Source organism: Eschrichtius robustus, chromosome 11 (genome assembly GCF_028021215.1).
Source record: "Eschrichtius robustus isolate mEscRob2 chromosome 11, mEscRob2.pri, whole genome shotgun sequence".
Taxonomy (NCBI): domain Eukaryota; kingdom Metazoa; phylum Chordata; class Mammalia; order Artiodactyla; family Eschrichtiidae; genus Eschrichtius; species Eschrichtius robustus.
The window spans coordinates 69,762,058-69,775,500 of record NC_090834.1 but is presented as its reverse complement, the minus strand read 5'-3'; the positions used below and the strand labels follow the sequence as shown (position 1 = coordinate 69,775,500).

Below are 13,443 nucleotides of genomic sequence, written 5' to 3'. Positions count from 1 at the left end.
ATGGCCTGAACTAGGGAGGTGATAGCTGCCTTCCTCTGCTGTGGTCGCACCACACCATGAACATGGTAGATGGGTCTGGGCACTAGCCTCGATATATTAGAAGGATATGGACAAAATGGAGTTTGTTCAAAGGAGAACCATGGGAAAACACCTGAACCCACATCATGGGTTGTAAATCTGGAAGAAGACTCAAGAGAGGACAAGGGCTTCCCTGGTGGCGCAGTGGTTGAGAGTCTGCCTGCCAATGCAGGGGACACGGGTTCGAGCCCTGGTCTGGGAGGATCCCACATGCCGCGGAGCAGCTAGGCCCGTGAGCCACAACTACTGAGCCTGCGCATCTGGAGCCTGTGCTCCGCAACAAGAGAGGCCGCGACAGTGAGAGGCCCGTGCACCGCGATGAAGAGTGGCCCCCACTCGCCGCAACTACGGAAAGCCCTCGCACAGAAACGAAGACCCAATACAGCCATAAATAAATAAATTAATTAATTAATTAAAAAAAAAAAAAAAGAGAGAGGACAAGAGGGCTGTCTTTAAGTATCATATTGCACTAGTTAGGAGATGTGCATTTTTTTTCAGTTATAAAATGTCTGAAAGCAGAATTAGCTTATAATCCCCTAACATGTAACAATCTCTCTAGGCCAGAATGCAGCTGGGGCATAGTTGTCATCGCCCCATTGTCACTGTCATACGGAAATTTGACTATTATTCCTGGTGACACATCTGGACAACTGCAACCCTCAACATTTCAAGAGCCAGAACATTTAAGGACCATTTGAGGAAGAAATGTGAGTCCTGGAAAAAAGAATTCCAAAGACAACAGAGATTAAGAAATACATCACCACTTTACCGGAATATAGTAGGTCAAAAAGAAAAAGAATCCAAACATATTGATAACTCTGAGTCAAAAAGTGATTTGAAAGATTTGGATTCTGAAAGTGAATAAGTTTTAGAAATGCTGTTAATAATTTATTTTCCTTTTGATGTACATGCAGGAACGATATGGAAGAAAAACTTATGTCTAAAGTCTAAGAATTCTTTAAGTAAATAGAAACATTTTAAGTGATAACACAGTATTGCTCCACAGTGTAACTGGAAGCAGTTTTTCTTTCTTGAAGGTTCATAAAATAATGGTATATCTTGCAATCTATGGTATCAGAGATTTGATTTTAAAAAAAACAGTATCTGAAGAGCTGTCACATGGAGGAGAGACTAGACTTTCCTTCTCTATGGCTTCAAGGAGGAAGAACTAGGACCAAATGCCAGAAGCTATAGGGAGCCAGCAGGGAAGTGACAGGAGGAGCCGTCCAAAGATGGAATGGGTCACCTCGGATGTGAAGCCCAGGCTGGAACACAGTGGGGAAATCAAGCACCAATGTGGCAGCCCTGTGATCCCAAGGTCTGATTGAGAAAACCTCACCACAAAGAGAAAGGTGGCCCATCTTTTCTTCGTTACCCACCTATGTGCTTAGACTGAGTTATTCTCTCAAAAAGTCACCACTTAAGGATAAAAGCCATTTAGGGAACAGTACTGAATGGGAGACCTGAGGCAAAGAGGAATGCCGCCCACACCTGTGCTCTCAGACTCCTGTGGGCCAGCTGGGGACCACCTACATGCCTGCTATGTGCCAGGCACGTGACAGGTGTGCTACACACACTGCCCCAGTTAATCCTCACAGCCCCCTGTGAGGCAAGTGCTATCACCCCCATCTTACAGAAGAGAAACCTGATGCTCAGAGAAATTCAGTGGCTTGCCCAAGGTGTTACTGCCACTCAAAGCCATGGTCGGTCTGTGACAACCTGCTTCAAATAGAGGGTTGTCCAGAAGTCTTGATTGGCAAAATGAATGAATTGAGCGCTCAACTGAGCAATCAATGAATGGACCAACGTGGTCTCACATTGGTAGCACAGATGCTAGGAGAAGAAAGAAAGAGGAAAGCCGTTTTAGTGTCCCACCCCCTATCAACAGCTCCCACGGGCACGAAGCTCATGCCATTTGCTCCCTGCAGAAGCAATTTATTCCACCACATAAAGCGAGGGTGTTTCTGAGACGTCTATGGCAGAGAACAGGTGCCAGCTGCCCTGCTCAAATGTCAAAGCACACCAGGTTGCCGTGCCTCCCACCTGCCAGGTTAACACTGGAGTAGGCAGAAGCTGAGCTCAGCATTTGTCCCCTCCCAGGGCCAGGATGTCCAGAGGGCTGGGGAAAGGCTGGGGAGTCAGCCAACTGCCCCCACAAAGTGTTCCAGCCGCCTGGAGACATCCACTCCAGCCCCAGGCCGCACGGGCTTCCTGCTTCACTGGGGAGGTCAAAGTGGGCACCAGATACCAAGGGCAGCACCCACCTGAAGGGGATATTCAGGTGCTTATGAGATCACAGAAGGGGGAGAATCGGTCATTTCCGATGATGGCCCACAACGCCCTGTGAGTGGGTGACGCCTGCAGAAACGATTCTAATGAAGGAGGAGGGGCTCACCGAGGTCCCTGCCCCAGCCCAGCTTTGCTGCCTCAGCCAAGTGTAGGCAGGTAACGCCTGCTCCTGATGTAGATCCTACGGGTACCCACCCCCAGGGGCTCAGCACCCACGACCCCCAAATCCATCCCCCTCAGGCTGACTCGAGGGAGGGGAATGACCTCCTGTAGTGAGGTGGTGAAAATCAGGGGCAGTTACCGTTTTTCTGCAGAAGACAGAGCTGCCAAAGCGCAGGACAGGCACACTTGGTGGCACAGAAAGTGACAGATGTCCCATATTCTAAGACCCTACCTGAGGGGTTCCAAATGGGCTGCCCTCCTGATCAACTGAAAGATAGGGGCTGCCCAAGCTGACCCCCTTCACAGGGAAGGTGGTGGGGCAAAAGCGCAGACAAGGCCTTATTTGGGCCCAGCCTTAAGTGCCCCCGACCTCCCTGTTCCCCACCCTCCGGGGCACTCCTTGGTCCAGACCGACGGCTACAGTCTGGTCAGTTTACCCGTCCAACGCATGGAGGGCAGTGCAGGCCTCCTAACAGATCCCCCACCCCCGACTCCCACACAAGCTTATCCTGCACAGTCTGATCCGCCTGAAGGAACGCTCTGACCACCCCTCTCCAATGGCTGTCACTACCTGCAGGAGTAGGGCCATACCCACCCCTTCCTCAGCACTCAGGGCTAGCCTGATTCCAGCCTCGGCTTCCACAGTTCCCCCAGGCAGCCCCCAGGTTTCCACCACGTGACACCCTGAACATACCCTCATGTTTCTACATCTCTTTGTGCTCTACCTCTCCCCATCTCTGCCTATGGAAATCCTATCTTCCAAGGCCCATCTCAGGGACCAAGTGCCACCTCCTCCAGGAAGTCTCCTCTGACTGCCCCACACTGTGCGACTGTCTAAAGCACATTCCAAACTCTTATCTTGATGTGTGGGCATGAATGAACTTATCTAAGGTACCTCTCTCCATGAGTTAGATGAAGGCTCTGCTCCTGTCATTCAGCACAGCACCCCCGGAACGGCAGCTGTGCACCGTGAGCTAAGGAGCCTAGGTCACAGTGCTCCATGCCGGCCCTGACAGCACCCTATTTACAGTCCTTTCTGATTCCCTCCTCCACCTACTTCCAGCTGACTCATCCCCCATTCTATCAAGGTTTAGCTCTCAGAGGACAGCTAACTGGAAATAAACTAATCAACATGGTATCCTTCCCAATTAAATTCTATATTTTTAACACAGGCCCTCTGGAGACAAGGGCTGAGGACAATGGTGGGAATTATAGGCCCCAGAGCTCTGGGGGAAGTGTTTTGATAAGGAAAGATCTTGCACCAAACCATTGTGCAAGCCAGTGTTACCAGGGTATATATCCTAAATTCAAAGCATGGGAGAGCTGCTAGAAAGCGGGGTGTCGCTTGGTGATACAAAAGGAAAGGCCACCGGCAAGTAAGGCTGCCCGAGGCTGGTCACGGGCTCACAGCCTGCCAGAAATGGAGGATGGAGAACAGACTTGACTCTGACCTGGTTAGGTGCCCTTGAGCCAGGAACCACACCTCCTGGCCTCCGCTCAGTATCAAGAAGCCTCTGAGCCTCAGTTTCCCCATAGGTAAAAAACAAGGAGGCAGGAGTGAGAATTAGATGATCCCAGAGGGCCCTTCCAATCTGACATCCCAAGGCTCTGTGACTCACGGCCTCCGCCTCTTCCTCCCTCCTGGGAGGTATCATTTGAAACTACCCTACTTCCACTCCCTCCTTACCTTGAGCCCCACCTGAGTCCAAAGGGAAAGCTAAGCCTAAAGATCTCCCAGCCAATCAGCAGGCAGCATGCAGGGGGCAGGCCTCTCCCAGCACAGGGGAAAGGAAGGGGCAGATGCTGGTTTCTGTGGACACAGAAATGCTACTCTCACTTACCCAATTTGTCCCAGCCCAGAAAAAGACAGTGGCTGATTGCCTTTGCTTCCCTGACCTACCTTTTTAAGAGATTACAACTGCCTGCCAAATTTAAGTGCTGCCCTAAAATCAGGACATATAAGGTCTCTCAGCGTGGATCTGAAGGGTTTCAAAATGGGTAGAGAGTAAGTGTGATGAAGAATGAAACTTGGAGGCAATCTAGGCCGGGGTGTGCAGCCCTGTCAATTAAAGATCTTTAAAAATAGCCTCTCTTCTCTCGTGCTGAAGATAAAGATGAAGTTTCAGCAATAAACAGACATCTGCTGGAGCTTCTGAAGAGATTACAGCACAAACACCCCAGAGAGCAGTCATAAACAGCCCAGAGCTCTCTCCAGGTACCCACAGCATCCTGCTCACCAATGGCAGGGGAGGGCTTAGGGGATGGAGGGACAGAGAAGGAGGTGGTGTTCAGAGGCTGGGGAGGATGCAGCAGGAAGAGGTGGTGCAGGAGAGCCCAACTTGGCAGAAAATGGAGAACTGGCTGCCTTCTGCAGGGAAATAAAAGCTCAGGGACCTACCAAGAAAATTTCCAGAGGCTTCCATGCCAGTGTCATTCATTCTGAAAATGGGTCACTCCTTAAAATTGGAAAAAAAAAAAACTGACATTTTTGAGTGCCTACCTAAGCGGGGCACTTCACAAATATTTTAATTTTACCTCTACATCAATTCCCCAAGATTGGTGTGATTACCACCTTCTTACAGACAAAACTACTAGGGTTCATTGACGCCCAAGGCCACATGCCTAGGATTCAAACCCAGGTTCTGTCTTAGCACATTTGTTTGTCTTTGCCTATATCACCTGCACCTAGAACATGCCCCTGAGGTTTATTCTCAGTGCCCAGACTCTCTACATCCACAAATCTAACACAAGGAGAGTCCTAAAGGGGAGAGGCAGCAAAGCAGAGTAGAGGGGCAGGAGTTAAGCCATGCGTGCCTAATTCAGATAACTGCTGAGTCTCGGCAGCCCTGTGGGTCCTATCGCTTCCCATCCTGGTGGCTTCCCAGCAGACCCTGGACCCACCCTCCTTCAAGGAACAGCTTTCCTTAGTGATCAAAAAGTCCAAGTGACTATTGCCCAGGCACTTCTTCATCCTCCCCTCCACCTCATTCTCCTGGCCCTGGCACAAGTTAAACCCTGAGATCCTGCAAATCTTCACCAGATTCAGTCAGTACTCAGATCAGTGGCCAAGGCCAGCCACTCAGAGTCACCAGAGCCAAGAAGCAGTTTCCGCATCTTAACACATTGACACTACGGTGCAGGACGAAATGTTCTTAGACTCCCACTCCCATCTCTGGCCTGGCTGGGCTTCTGCACTGGGTGTGTCAGGAGCTCGGGCCTGCAAACATCCCAAAAACTTGCTGTTGCGGCAGCTCAGGGACCAGGGGCCACTGGCTGACTCCCTGCCATTCTGTCTTGCTGCCAGCAGAAAGGACATGGGCACTGGACATCCTCCACTTCAAGGGAAGGGGAAAACCTGAGCCCCAAACCAGCAGGAAACAAGTCCCTGTTCTCAGGCCTGCCTTGATCTCTGTATTCCCCAGAAAGAAAGCTGACCGAGCCTTGAAAGGAATACAAGAGTGGCAAGGTCTCTGGACACCAATGGGAGAAGGCGGGTGAGGGTGGCGACGGGCAGGGAGATTACCCTGACCCTCAGGGGAAAGAAACACCAGTGCGAGTATGGAACACACTAAAAATCCCAACCCTAAGAACATCGGCACCATCCCCCACACACCACTCACTGCCAGCCACGCGGGAGACAGACAGGCTTTCCTGGGAGGAGCTGTAGTAATATTTAGATGCATGGATGGGTACAGAGCAATTGCATTTGAGAAACGATACCATACCTGGTACTCACAAATGGCTCTTCATCTGGGACACAGGGATGGACACTTCCTCAACGGCTAACAGCGAAGGGAAGCATCGCAAAAATCAGACTCCACCGTGACCTAACCCTGCGATGAAGGTTTGTTTGTGACCAGAGGGCCCAAGTCCCCGTCACCCCCACCAACTCTGAGTTCTGAGACCAGATGATCAGGGCTTGAGAACGGAGGAGCCTTATCAGCGCAGACCAGCCATGCTTTCTACCTCTCAGGAGGTGGCAGGGAGGAAAACAGAAAACGGTGGAGGGAGGGGTCAAGGCCCCCCAAAGTGAGGTCAGTGGGGCGTTTGGCCATCAGGCACTTTCCCAGGAGAAGACAGGCTGTCTGAGCCTGAAGCTTTGCCCTGCCTGCTTTTTCTTAACCCACTATGTTATTCTGTCTTCCTCTGATATCGCAAACTCTCTGAACAAAAAATCAAAATCAAGAGCCTAACATTAGAATGATTTCATTCTGGGGAATCCAAAATGAAATTCTCAGGAATGAAAGGGAAGTGGTAGACTGGGAGGGAGGGTGAGGCTATATGGATTTCATAGCTTCCCATCTCCTAAGCTCCGGCTTTCTTTGCTTTCTAACTTTTAAAAAGTACAGGTATGGGAATTCCCTGGTGGTCCAGAGGTTAGGACTCTGTGTTTTCACTACGGGGGCTGGGGTTTGATCCTTGGTCAAGGAACTAAGATCCTGCAAGCTGCACCTCACGGCCAAAAAATTTTTTAAAAAATTATTTTAAAGTACAGGTATGTTCTTTAAAATAATGCCATAAAATAAGCAAATATCAAAATCCCAATGGCTCTGTGACCTATCCACACATAAAACTGTACCAAATGCATGTATAATTTTGTCTACCCATCCAAATTGGTTGAAGGAAGCTCTCTTTTTTAAGAGGAAAAAACCCCCAAATATTTGGATTTTCCATTAGAAAAATAAAATATTTTTATTATAAAAATTTTAGAAAAATACTGAGAAATAAAAGATAAGGGAAAAAATTAACTTTATCCCTGCCATGCAGAGAGAAAGACAACATTTTCTTATACTTAATGCCTAGTGGAAAAGACTGTTTACGTTTAAGAAGAAAGAGGAGGAGGAGGAGGAAAAGAAAAACGCCTCTTAATTTGCGGCCTGTGTGCAGAGAAAGGTCTTTTTTGGGTGGGTCAGAAGATGGCTATCAGAGTGCCTAGCACAGGGACTTCCCCAGTGGTCCAGTGGTTAAGACTGCCTTCCAATGCAGGGGGCGCAGGTTTGAGCCCTGGTCTGGGAACTAAGATCCCACACACCGCGAGGTGTGGCCAAAAACAAACAAACAAACAAACAAACAAACAAAAAGAGTGCCCAGCACCTTGGGGAGATCTGACAAGGAATCTAGATGTGAAGCCTGTTATCCAGGGGAGCAAGCACACCTTTTCCTTCCCTCCTGAGCCTCTGGTCTCCTTTATTAGGACACCCACAAAGGTGCCAATGGTGATACTATCTCTTCACCATAAATTCAGACCAGACAGTGAAAGGTCGTAAGTGTTTGTTTTCTGTCACAACCCATCAGTTGCAGATGGATAATACCTTGAGAAAAACCCACACCTCCCCCAGGTGTGAGGCCAGATAGAGAAGGCTCCTGAAGGTACAAGGCAGAATCTTGCACTGCCCAGAGAGAGGTGGGCGGCATTCTCTGGGCAGCAAAGCCAAGTGCCTAGCTTTTAACGTGGTAATCCCTGCAGCTGAATAGGTCAGGATTCAGAGCTCAGGCAGAAATGACCTCAGTCCCCATCAGTCCCACATGTGATCTGGGGAGGCCAGCTGCTGATCAGGGCACCACAGCGGCTGTCTGGGCTCCCCACACCGCAAACCAGAGCACGCAAGGGAGCACGGCAAATAGTTCTATTATTTCAGGATGTTTACAGGCTGACGCTTGCTGAGGAAATGTCCACACGTGAGCAAATCATCTTTTTTTTAAACCCTCTTATCTAAACACAGGCATGGGCAGTCACGGAAACCCACCACTGGATTAATTCATTCAAAATGCATTTCCCGAGTGGCTAGGACACCACTGGGCAGACGCTCACCACGCCTCTGCCCTGTCCCAGACAGGGCACTGGGGATCCCCAACAGAGCACAGAAGTAGACTCCAGCATCAAAGCATTCGCCATCCAGTGGGAGATTTAAAACGGAGGGTAACAGCTGGTTAAAAGTGGGAGTGGGGCAGAGGGGGTGGTGCTCCAGATTAAAGTAGGCTTAAAAGGACTACCAACCAAACGCAGCATACAGACTTTGTTTGGATCCTGATTTAAACAAACCAGTGATGAACGTCACTTCTGAGACAATGAAGGAAATCTGAATATGCACAGATGTGACCAGAGAATTACTGTTAATTCTGTTACATGCAATAACAGCCATGTGGTCAGGAAAGAACATTCTTTTCAAAATAGATATATGCTGGATTATATAGGGGCAAAATGACATGAAATCAGAGATTTCCTTTAAAATATTTCAGGAATAAAAAATAGAAGGGAAGAAAAAGAGAGACAGAGAGAGATGAAGCCAGCCTGGCATGATCTTGGTTGTTGAAGCCGGATAATGAGTATTTGGGGCTCATTATACTATTGTCTCTCTTTTTGTGTTTGAAAATGTTCTTTTCATCCCACCTACTTCTTCAGAGGGCTAAAGTGGGGATCAAGCGATACAAAGAATGAAAAACCCCAGCATGATGTACAGTGTTTCCTTTCTTGGCTCTTTAAGCAACAGAGACCCTCTAGCCCTGGGAGGGCCTCAAAGATTGGCAATGTTCAGCCCAATTCTTGCACCCATACCCCAGCCCTCCCACCAGGGTCAAGGCTCTCCCTCAAGAAGGCAGGACCTACCCACCCACCCCCCCCCTGCCCCCCTTAGTAGAGAGTGAAAGGAACAGGCCCATGACTGGGAGGCACACCCAGATGGGGGTGTGGACATGGGCGGAGAGAATAGAGACACATCCCAATCACAGGCAGAGAGGGATTACTCAATGCTCCTCTGCTCATTACAGTTCCTGGGAATAGGCCTCCAATGACCAAGCTACAACCAGCCTTAGTCCTTAAGCTGATTTATACTAAAGTGTAACTGGTTGGTAGTAGGCTAATCACGATTTTCTTTCAGAAGAGAAGGATGAGCAGAAAGGCAGCCCTGGGCCTGAAGAAGGAAGGAGGCAGTGATTTCATTTTTTATAAACCTAAGCTCGAACTATGGATTTCAATCACCTTAGAATCACAATTAGTATACCTCAACACCTGCCCTTCCCCCAAAACACAAAATAAAACTAGAATTGGTCCTAAGGTAGAGGTTATTTCAAATAACAGTCCTCCTGGGACTTCCCTGATGGTCCAGTGGCTAAAACTCTGCGCTCCCAATGCAGGGGGCCCGGGTCAGGGAACTAGATCCCACACGCAGCAACTAAAAGATCCCGCATGCCGCGACAAAGATCCTGTGTGCTGCAACTAAGACCCGGCACAGCCAGATAAATAAAATAAATATTAAACAAAAAAACACAACACATATAACAGTCTTTCTAAACCATCCCAGAAGCCAACTCTCAGGCGCAGGGCCAAGTCAATGGCAGAGGCAGACTTCCCCCTCAAATAGCACCCAAACACCAACAGTCAGTCCTTCCCCATCACAGCAAGACCAACACTGCCATCACCCCTGATGGAGGACAGGGTGGGCAAGGGGTCTGTAGGTTGAACAACCTGGGCTAACCTGGGTCAGTTCAAGTGCGTTGCTAAAGAAGCACCCACAGGATCTTTGGATGGAATCTTTTCAGAGGCCAGGAGCCTGCAACACAGCACACCACTCTCCACAGCCATGGGGCAGCAGGAAGGGCACTGGACTGAGCTCTGGCAGAGTCTGGTTCAAATCCCAGCTCAGCCGCTTTCTATGTGACCTTGGGCACTTACCCTACCTGAGTCTGTTTCCCCATCTCTAAAATGAGGAGGGCATAACTCTCAGAGTTTTTTGAGAGTTACTGTGAAATTCTCAAAAAGTGCCTCAGGGCAGGACCTGTCCCTCAGTAGGCACTTAATACATCTGTCTTCACTCTGCCTGAAGGCCCGTTCTTAACTGCAATCAGAGCTTCCAGAACATCAGGTGGGACTGCCCTGGAGAACTGAGCGCCCCCCCTCCCCCGCCTTGGATCCACTTCCCCTGGAAAAGGGACAGGAACAGAGCTGGCCTGGGGGCCCAGGGGACCCCGGTGCCAGGGCACCCAGGCAAGCATACGTCTGAGGGCCAACCGGCTGCTGGCTTTTTTTCGCACGGAGCCTGCCCATAAGGGGGCTGGTTAGTGGCTTCATCCTTCACCGAAACCACTGAGGGCTGCAGTGAGCAGGCAAGACTGACAGCAAGAGGTCCCCACACTGCTTAAGGTCCCAGCAGGGCCCAATGTGCCTCCAGATAAAAGCTCTTTGGGCGTTAAGAACCCAGGCTTTAGAATAAAACAATGTGGAAAGAGACACACGTTTACTCTGGTTTCAACAGCCTCCTCCTCATCCAGTAAAGGCCATTCCCAGTTCTGCCAGAGGCTGGTCTAGGATAAAGTTAACCCCACCTGCCCCGGCCTGGAAGCCAAGTCAGCGGCGCTTCTGCCCAGGGCCATTCGGCAAAGGCAAGGCGGGAGCCTGGGACGCCCCGGCGGGGGTGCTCCCGGGCCTGGGGAGAGCGCAGGCTGCTGGGGGCGCGAGGCTCAGAAAGGACAGCGCCACGGCCCCTCGGGCCAGCGCCACCGTCCCAGACCCAGTCTCCGCCCGCAGGCGGCCAGGCCACCGACATTTGGCCCAACTTAACTTCCTGTTGTTAAGGAGGGAGGGGAACCGGGCGGGGGTTGATAGGCGGGGGGGTGGGGTGGGGTGGGGGCGCCCAGTGAAAAGCCGGGAAAGAACGTGACCGGCGAGGAGCCCAAATCGTGGGAAGATAAGTTTAGGGATGATCTTCTGCCCCGGCGGCAGGCGGTACTGATGGCGCGTCGCGCCCACTCCATGTCGACGTTTGGGTATTTTCTAGGCTTAGAATTGAAGAATTTGGGTGTTGGGGGGCGGAGTAAGAGGTAATTCGAGGTACTGGGTTCTAATGGATTCGGAGAGCGATAGGGGTACCCCGGCCTCCCTGGGCAGTGCCACCTGCTTGCTGGGCGCCCCGTGGGGTGGGTCTGAGGCGGGAGATGCTGCGGCGCACCTGACCCTCTCCGGCGCGGGCCAGGGCACAGAGTCCAGGCTCGGCCGCCACGGTCCCCGCCCGCCCTCCTCAGAGTCCCGCGCTCCCCTTACCCTTCCCCCGGTCTTACCGAGAGCCGCGCCGGCCGCCGAGCCTCGGGTGAGCTCTTATCTTTGCCTAGGGCCGTGTGCGCAGCGGTCCGCACCCGGAGGCCGCCTGCGGATCTGGGAGCTACCTAAGCGGCCCCACGCAGGCTTAGCCGGGCGAGCGCCTGCGGTTCTGCGCCGCGCCGCCAAGGGGACGGGGAGCCACCCCCATCGGCGGCGCGGCCAATGACAGGTCAACCAGGGGGCGCAGCCCCGCCCCCAGCCTGAGGCCCATAGCCAATGGCAGCGCGGCGAGGAGCCACCCACGCTCCCCGCCCGCCCCGCCCCTTTGGGGCCAGCTGTCACCGCGGCTGCAGCGGGCGCACATGGGCTGTAGCCCAGCCCGAGGGTAGGGAGCAACCTTGCGCTCCTACCCAGACCAGTGCAGGTCTGAGACCAGCAGAGGGCCGATGGGGACGAGGCTTGGTGTTGCTGCTAGATGAAAACCCCGGTGCTGGTATCCAAATGTCAAGGTAGAGGCGAGGGCTGGGCTTCACGCTCCTTGGCCTAGGCAGCTGGAAAGCAAGCCTCAGCGTCCCCTTTTGGACTTGGGGGAGCAGCATAGCACTTCCCTTACCGGCTGTGGACCTCCCTTCTTGCTTTGCTCCTTGACCACGATGGGCTTCAGCAAACCCCTGCTAGCGGATAGACCCTTCCCCTCACCTGGACTGGCCTTGCCTAGAATAAAACTGGTGGGAAGAAGGGCAGTGGTGCAGACCACCCTTTACCTTCGTCACATCACCCAAGCACCCTCTTTTCTTGGCTGTCAAATGGCTACCTTAATCTCTGCTCTGCCCACCCTCACTGGCTGCCCACAGCTCCAGAGAGCGCCGTTCACAGTGTGAACAGTGTGAGGGTGTGAAGCCGCTTTGTGAACTGCAAATTCTGCAAACACCTTGGGCAGACTGCCCTGGTAGCAGTGATCATGAAACAGGGATCCCACGGGCAGGAGCTGTGTCTTACTCACCTCTGGGGCCCAGGGGCCTAACATGGGCTTGGCCCAATATAAATGTTCTTGCAACAGAGCTGACCCAGGGGGAGGAGAACAGGCAGGCTTGGGCAGTGAGAAAACAGTATTGTGGCTCCAGCCTGCTGGAATTTCCACAGCATCAGACCACCCTCTGGAGAAACTACATTCCCTTGCCAGGCAAGTACAAATAGAGCAGTTTGCCCCCATCAAACCTGGGGCTTATTTTTTTTCCATACTCCTTACCATGTGATCCTACGCGAGGCCTTTTGGGTTTTCCCAGGGATTGTCCTCCTTGGTTGCTCTCCTAGCATCTTCAGAGTTCAGTCGACTTCCTGAACATGAACTTTCAGCAAAAGCCTTCCCTGTTCAGTTTGCAAGACTCAGTCAGCACTGATTCTCAGAGGGGCAGCTCTCCACTCTGATGGAACTCTGCCTGTGATGCCAGTTGACGAGGTATCCTCTACGCACATTATCTCATTTAATTCTGAGATAATGAATGAAATGGTATGGTGACAGTGGCTCTGCATGGTATGCATTTTTATTATCATTCCCTTTTGCAGATGGGAAAACTGAGACTCAAAGAGGTAACGTAGCTTATCAAGGTCACATGGTTAATAAGTTTCAGAGCCTAGATTGATTCTGGATTCCAGAATCTACATGCCTAACCACTATGCAATGGGGCCTCTGCCATCCTGCCCGTACTTCTGGAGTGCTGGACAGGCCAGGCCTATCCCTGAAGGAACTGCTCTGGGGCCTGACCTGCCCCCAGTCCATCCAAACGTTCTGTTGAGGTCAGGCCTGGGCACTGTTGGGGACAGGAGATGAGGTCAGCATGGCCCTGCCTTGTTTACAGAGTGACTGATAGAGGAAACAG

The 13,443-nt window shown here is 51.5% G+C and overlaps 1 protein-coding gene across 9 annotated transcripts in view; it reads right to left on the bottom strand.

Moving 5' to 3' along the window:
• MICAL2 (microtubule associated monooxygenase, calponin and LIM domain containing 2) overlaps nt 1-11,738 on the bottom strand; it is a 224,182-nt gene extending 212,444 nt beyond the window's left edge. For 8 of the 9 annotated variants that reach the window (XM_068555431.1, XM_068555425.1, XM_068555424.1 and 5 more), the window contains exon 1: nt 11,584-11,738. The gene's annotated coding sequence lies outside the window, so the exon portion shown is untranslated. Of the gene's footprint in view, nt 1-6,254; nt 6,363-11,583 lie in introns of all 9 variants that reach the window. The other variant, XM_068555426.1, reaches the window with a different exon arrangement.
• Between the last annotated feature and the right edge of the window lie 1,705 nt (nt 11,739-13,443).